The 7,924-nt window shown below is 32.6% G+C and overlaps 1 long non-coding RNA gene across 3 annotated transcripts; it reads left to right on the top strand.

Annotated features, from left to right (window-relative positions):
* The first annotated feature begins 2,470 nt into the window (after positions 1 to 2,470).
* On the top strand, positions 2,471 to 7,390 carry LOC145052398 (uncharacterized). 3 transcript variants are annotated; one of them, XR_013684054.1, is made up of 11 exons: positions 2,471 to 2,628; positions 3,112 to 5,179; positions 5,261 to 5,450; positions 5,539 to 5,624; positions 5,700 to 5,826; positions 5,930 to 5,992; positions 6,088 to 6,149; positions 6,540 to 6,639; positions 6,715 to 6,922; positions 7,016 to 7,122; positions 7,194 to 7,390. It is a non-coding gene; the product is annotated as an uncharacterized LOC145052398 (long non-coding RNA). The 3 variants fall into 3 exon arrangements; XR_013684055.1 differs by lacking the exon at positions 6,088 to 6,149; XR_013684056.1 differs by lacking the exon at positions 7,016 to 7,122.
* Positions 7,391 to 7,924: the final 534 nt, after the last annotated feature.

The raw sequence follows: 7,924 nt of genomic DNA, 5'->3' as shown, positions 1-7,924 counted from the left end.
GGCAAGGCATGATGACGTGGCGTGCACTCTACCTCTCTTTTTGTGTGTTTGGGGACTCTCTGATGTTTCAAAAGTACACTGAAATTGTAATAATTGTGAATTGGAAAAAAAATGGTTTGGAAGTCTATGGATGATGGGAATTGTTTGATTAATTAAAAATGAAAAATTTCTTTGTAAAAATTGGGTCGTTACAAAACATCATAAATGGTCCTTGTGGTTACCCAGAATCTGAAGTTTAGTCCCTGTGGTTTAAAAACCTTATAGATGGTCCACGCGTTTTCAAAACTTTTGACGATTGGTCCTTATTGCTAACTCTATTAAGTTTGTCCGTTAACTGAAGGACATTTTCTTCTTTTCACTACTACAGGGACCAGTTATGATGTTTTTTTATATTTTTTTAAAAAGAAAAAACTAAATATAATTATTTTATATGTAAAACCTCTCTCTCTCTCTCTCTCTCTCTCTTGTGTCAATGCTCTTTTAAACCATAATCAGCATAGTGAAATTTGACCCTCATATCACCATTCTCGAATAATCGTCCTACCCAAGACCTAGGTTCTAATCTATGGTAAATCAATCTACCCTTCATCGCTCTCCCTGTTTCCGACCATCAATCCAGCCCCTGTTCACCACCTTTCTCCATGTTTTCATTGACTCCAGTTCGCAAAATCAAAGCTGAAAACCATAAGATAATTAAATTTCAAGACACTTCAAATTCTAATTATATGAGTGTCTATAGTGTAGAAAATGAATTTGTTCTTCCTTCCTTTTTTTCTGTTTTTGGGTTGGCTAAAAACCCTCAATTTGTTACATCTATAAACATATGGAGTGAACTTCATGGAAGATATAATATTTCGGAATCAGAACTTCAATTTCTAATTGGGTAGAATTTAGGGTTTGGCATTTAGAACCGAAGCTCCATAACTGATGTTGATGTGTTAATGCTACAAGCTATTGCATTTGAAATCCCTAAGTATTGAAGAAGGAATAAGAACTAAAACAAAGGAGCAACCATCGACTATTGCAACTAGGGGGTTGTTCCAACAGTTTCCTTAGTAGTTCCCTTTTCTGGTTCGACAACACGACACGAAGGGAAAGAAGGGAGCGGGTTTTCCGATTCTCTGTTGATCGGAGAAGAAGAAATGAACGAGGGCAGAAAATGGTTCGGAGGTGATTGGGTGGTGTTTCTCGACAATCAAATGTGTGTGTTAGCAACTCTGGTTAACAAGAGGAAGAAGATGAGAACAAGGGTTGTTGCCCCATTTGATATTGCCGGAATCAGCAACCACTCCTGTGGTTTCTTTGACAGCAATCAAGAAAAAAAAAAGGAAGAGAGAGAGAGTGAGAGAGAGAGAGAGAGATAAAGAGAGAGAGAGAGGGACTTTGTGCACAATATTTCATTTTTTAAAAATAAAAGAAAACATCATAAGTGGTCCCTATGGTAGTGAAATGACGAAAATACCATTCAGTTAACAGACAAAACTTAACAGAATTAACAATAAGGACCAATCGTCAAAAGTTTTGAAAACACAGAGACCATCTATGAGGTTTTTAAACCACGGGGACTAAACTTCAGATTTTAGGTAACCACAGGGACCATTTATGATGTTTTTTCAAAAAAAAAACTTTAAAAAAATTTAAGATATATATGTTTTTTTAGGCTAGAAACGTTTTTTTTGTAAGTTTTGTAATTTTTTTTTCAAATTGTTTATCATTAATAAAGTTGGAAAAAATATAAATTAAAAAAAAAACTTAAAAAAAATAAAGATATATATATTTTTTTAGGCTAGAAGATGTCTGAAGATGTTAGAAAACTCTGGTCCACATCTGCGCCAAGAAAATGGCGCACATACACTTTTAGGTCTGCAGTCTTCAAAAAAACAAACAGTCTGCGAAAGTTAATAATGGTTGTGCGTGGTCTGCACGGCGCAGACAAAAAATATCACGCAGATCTGCAAACAAAAAATAAACACTAGGTAGTAGTTAGAAACTTTCAAATAGATCCTATTACTAATTTTTGTTAAATGTATTACCGGAAAGAAAAGAATAAGTTTCTTTATACTTTATACTACTTTTATATGCAGTAATTTAATGGGAAACATAGATGTCAATTCGTTGACTTAAGGTGATGTGAATGCTACACGCAACATCACTGAAAAAACAGTGTTGGTGCGTGCTACCACTTATGTAAACTCAGAAAAAAAAATCTAATTATTAGTAATAAACGTTTAATATGGTTTAAGAAGATAAATTACCAAGAAAATTAAATAAATAAATTTACGATAATTTTTCATAACAGATATCTCGTTAAAAAATTTATAATTCGATTCCGCTTTTATGTTTTCCAAGACAACTTAAAATAATTTTCTTTTATTTATTTATTTACTTTTCATGTTTGCTGTCATCAAATGAGCATGGGCTAAAGTAAGTAGAGTAGTATATAAAGGAAATGGGAGATGCACTTATCTCCAACACAATTGATTTACACTTTACACCTACAAAAGTGTGTCACTGTGTGTATTTTATGCGCACCCATGGCAGCAGTCACCAGTTGTCTTCCTGTTTCAGCAACTATTCTTCTTCTTCTTCTTTTCCTTTCCCCTACTTCCATTGCTGTTCCGATCTCAAGTAATCATCCTTTCTGCCCTCTATTGGTTCCCTTAATCTGTTGCGAAATTGCATGCAGTTTTTTTTTTTTTTTTTTTTTTTTTTTTTTTTTTTTTTTTTTTTTTGTAAAAACATTCAGTCACACAAAACATCCAACCTCAAGTTTATTATGATAATCTGATACAATAAAAGTGTACATGGTGTCATGGTTTATTTACTAATTGAATTTGTTTCAGAGTTTAAACCCTGGAGGTTATATATATTATATATACGTTATCGTATTGAACTTCTTAGGTTTGGTGTGTGTCTGAGAAATAATCTGATATGAAAAACACACAGTTTATTTAATTGTTGGAAATCTGTTGAGTCGAAAGTTGAAACCCAAAAAGCTCACTATATTGCAGTGTACGAATTATTTCTAATTAACTTTTGTGTACGTTCTTGATGATTGAGATCTTTAAACGTTCGTTTTATAATGCATTTGTTATCACTTATATATCACAGGAACAAGAAACCTCATGGATGAACGATCACTTCACAAAGTTTCAGGCTATATCCCATCGGTAAAGGAAAGTTGGGAGATCAGTGAGAGCAATGATATAACCGAAAGAATGAATCTTGAAGTGAACGATTATCCAGGATCTGGTGCAAACAACCGCCACACGCCAAGGCCATAGCAAGGGACAAGATCATATTTCAAACGACATATGAAACTAGAAGCAACATAAATAGAGTACTAGCTAGCTACTAGAGTTTTATTTAGTTAATGATACGTACGACAAAATCAGGCTAAGTAAACTACTACCTAACTACCTACAATTATACAATTCATGCTACTAATACGTATATATTTATACGTTAAATATGTATCTAGCTAGCTAGTACAATGATTCAAAATATAAGAATCTACCAATGTATGTCACCAAGTTGTTGAGGTTGGAGTCTGAACATTGGTAGCAATATTAGATAATGATGACGATTATGTTTTAATCTTCGTTTTTGTTTTAATCTTCTTTTTGGTCTAGGAAGTGAGTCATGTCAATAGAGACAGACGTGAGATTTCATATTAGGTGAAAAAAAAAAAACCAAATGGTGGCATATTTTCTATTACTTAGTTGCACATTTTGTTTAATTTATAAGTGGCACAATAGTATAAAAAAATTAAAATTTTTTACATTATGTATATTATGTATATAGAAGTCAGACGTTACCGGTGTCACTACGGGACACCAATAAGAACCACCCCTACATGTCGTGATATATAAAGTTACGTAAAATGAAACATTTCATATTGTGAGTCACGTTATTAAGATAAACTAACATAAAATGAAACAGGCTAAAGAGTACGTATACTAGACAAGTATTTTTTTATAACAAATTAATATTTGGTTATAGCTTTTCATACTATACGCCTGTTAGGTAGAAAGCACTCTGGATCTTGGAGCAAATATGGAAATTTAGTGGAGAAAGTGGAATATTGAGGTGGTAGGCAATCATGAAAGTTGTGTATGGTTGAGTCTAGACCGAACAAAATTATTAAATTGAAATAATTTGGTTGAAAGTTGTGTATGGTTGAGTCTAGACCGAACAAAATTATTAATTTGAAATAATTTTGTTGGTTTAATTAGTTTTGTATAGTAAGGTCTTTATTTGCTTGATAGTTAAAAGTGTTTGAAATGAGTAACTTTATTATGTTAGATTTTCTAGTTATCAAATTATAAGGTAATCGAAATAAAAAAAGTTTAAAGTAAACAAGTATAGGTTCCAAGCGATTTAATTAATTCAAATAAAAAAAATTAGAGAACTATATATATATATATTTAATTCTCCACCCACAAAAAAAAGTATTCCGTATCTCTAAATATTACTAAAACAAAACCTTAAATTCTTCAATGAAGAAACATCAACCTTTGATTGCATTTCCATCCTTTAGTCTCCACCTTAGGATCATTTTGCTGACATCATCCTGACACAAAAAAATACACACGCCTCCCGAATAAAACTTCCTTCTTACGATTGATTCCTAATTTCATTCTTATGTTTTTTCTCTAAAGAATCAACACAATAAGCTCCCCTGAAACTCAATAGATATGAACCCTAACCCCTTCCTTCTGCCGATATGCATAACCCCATTGATTTCATCTATACATGGAATCGATCCTATGCGTTCTACTAAATAATGAAATGGAATCGATCCTATGCGTAACCCCAGGAATTCCCGAGGGGCACCGCGTCAACCATCAACGATTTTTGACCATTGGTTTCTTTTCCACCCTTCGTTCCCGATTCCCCATCAACTCCCCACCCAAATTCACCGGAAGTTTATGAAAACCTAGAAGAATGTTCTTTTCTCTATTTAGGAGAAGCTTTGGGCATTTCGTACAAGTTGTAAAGAAAGATGTCGATTTTCTCAAGAAGAATATTGGTGCAGGCATCAATTGGACGAGTGAAGCTCTTGGTTTACCGGATATGTCGAAAAAGGTAGATGAGTTTGTTTGGTTACTGAACCTCGAAGATCCCCACTATTCTGGTGAATTTCAGTCTCCTTCTTGGCCTCGGCCTTATTATCCAGGTTTTGCTTTTTCTCACTTTCTCCATAATCTCTATTTTTGGCATAATTTACTTGTAATTATAATTTCAAGAAATCCTGCAGCTATTTCTTCAAATTATTTCCATTTCCACCTTTTGTTGATATCTACGCTAAATGACCAATTTCATTCAAGAACCGAACTTCACTTGCTCATACTCATGCCAATGAAGATAACCATATTGCTGATGCTGAATCTGATGGGTTTGAATTGGAAATCAATGCTCTTCTCATGAAACTAAGGCCAATCAAACAGGTCTGTGATCTGTCTTATTATTCCTTTTAACAATTTAAGTTATTGTTTTATAGAAGATTACAATAAGATAAGATATCTCTTGTTTCAGGAGTCTTTAATTCGTGATAACAACAAACTTATATTGTTGGCATCCCTTAGTAATTCATTGGAGTAAATTGTCGATTCTATAGAAAGGCAAGTTCTTATTTTATCTATCGATATATGAAACACATGTTTTTTTAAAGAAAAGATGTGTCATATAATCTACAGGTTTGGAAATGCATCAGCAAAAGCATCTGATGAAGAACTGGTACAAGAACAGAATGATGTTAAGCTGACACCTGGGCATAGGCATCATAAACTCCCATGTTGGGGTTATCTTCTTTAAAGCTCACTGGTTTGCTCCGTTTGATCTTCAATTTCTTCTCCTCTTTTTGTGTTTGGGTTTCTGTTATACTCCATGTTGATTTTGATTTCGATATATATCATATACGTAATAGTTGAACAAGAACTCATCCATGGAGTTTCTGCCACCAATGATCACAACAACACAATAAGAACAGGTTAATCCAAACTCAAACACCCTTTTGTGTTTTTCCAAATCCATTTTCAATCAAACAAATCATAATTCTTGATAGATTAATTTCCTTGGATTTAGGAACATTATGGAGTACAGTTGCTCACATCATCATTGCAGTCTAATCTTTCATGTACATATTTGTACGTAGTTTCTACATTTTATTATATTGTCTCATCAATTTTCTCTTTTGGGTGTGGGATTTAGATACATAACCAGATACAGAATTTGGGTGTAGGATTCAAATAAGTCTGCTTCTCTGGTATCTGTCCCTACTTCTTGCTCTGCATGACTGTTGTTTGTCTTGTGTGTGCTCTCTATGTGTGCGTGTGCTGTGTTCCAAAATCACGAACAACTAATACTACAAAAAATTAGAGAAATTAAATAGTAAATTGTTGAAAGCTAAAGATAAAAACACAAAGAGGGAAATCCATAAAAACTTAGGATTCTTTCAAAAGAATAAGGAAAAAGGCAACAACTTGTTGTGACAAATGTAATTAAAAATTCATTTCTCATCCTAGCATTCCTCACAGGTTCATCATCAAGAAAATTATATGGAATTTCATTTGATTTAGTCATTATTGATGAAGCTGCTCAGGCCTAGAGATTGCTTGTTGGATTGCTCTTTTCAAGGTAATAAAACAAAACCTTTTTTTTTAATTGGCAACAGATTGGATGATTGAAGTAAAAAGGATTTTGTTTTTTTAGGGTTCAAGCTGCTTACTTTCAGGGGATCATTTACAACTTCCTCCAACATTTCGAAGTGTTGAAGCTGAAAAAAAAGGGATTAGGAAACACTCTTTTTAAACACCTTGCAGATTTATATGGAGATGACGTCATGTCTATGCTGACTGTGCAATATAGCATGCATGAACTTATAATGACTTGGTCTTCTAAAGATCTTTACAACAAGAAGGTAATTTAATTCTGACTTTTTTATTAACCTTATTTATCTATTAATTATATTTGTTATAATAATAACGAGTAATGAAGTAATTAATAATGATAGACTAAAGCTCATGCAAGTGCTGTTCGACATACCCTATATGAGCTTGTAGGTGTTGAGAAGTCTTCTTCTTCCACTGAACCTACTCTTCTTCTCATAGACATTGTAGGGTATGCATATTTGATATTTGATCTAACCTTATAAATTTTATGCATTCTAAAAAAAATAATTATATTTTTAGGTGAGATATGGAAGAAAAGAAGGATGAAGAAGAAAGCATATTGAATGAAGGTGAAGCCGAGATTGCTATAGCACATGCAAGAAGGTTGATTCAAATATTAGCATATGCCATAAAAACCAAATATGTATATTTATTAAACTTGCATCATGTTTTGTAATTAAAATTAACTTATTTATCAAAATACTCTCATTTATTTATCCACGATAAGCCACAAAATTATCAAATAAACTCATCTATAAAAAATGTTACTTTGAAAAAAGATTATTTTAAAAAATAACCAAAAACCGGTACCGGGAACAGAACCGGCACCGACATCGGTGGTCCGGTTCCTGGTTCTGGTTCCAAACCGGTTATGTTTATCTTTTACAACCTATGGCAACCACGAGAAAAATATTTATAAAAAAAATTAAATTATTAATAAGATTTTTTTATAAGACTTTGTATTGATATAAAGAAAGAATCATAACCATTTTATGTATAGATACAAAAACCATAAAATTGCTGAAAAAAATCAATTACAATTCAAATACGATTAGGATATATAATTTTAGGAAACTAAAAACTCTAGAAAACCAAAACCCTAATCTAATATTTAATTTACGATCTCAATCTTCCAGAAAAAACGAAACCTAGATTAAATATCACCAATATGATGCTTTGGTGGAAAAACAGCTAACTAGCAAAAAATAAACCACCAACAAACTTCAAACCAGAAAACCCTAGCTGACTTT

The sequence above is a fragment of the Lactuca serriola genome, chromosome 5 (genome assembly GCF_051521515.1).
Source record: "Lactuca serriola cultivar US96UC23 chromosome 5, Lser_US96UC23_V15, whole genome shotgun sequence".
Lineage (NCBI taxonomy): Eukaryota > Viridiplantae > Streptophyta > Magnoliopsida > Asterales > Asteraceae > Lactuca > Lactuca serriola.
This window is presented reverse-complemented; position numbering and strand designations above follow the sequence as displayed.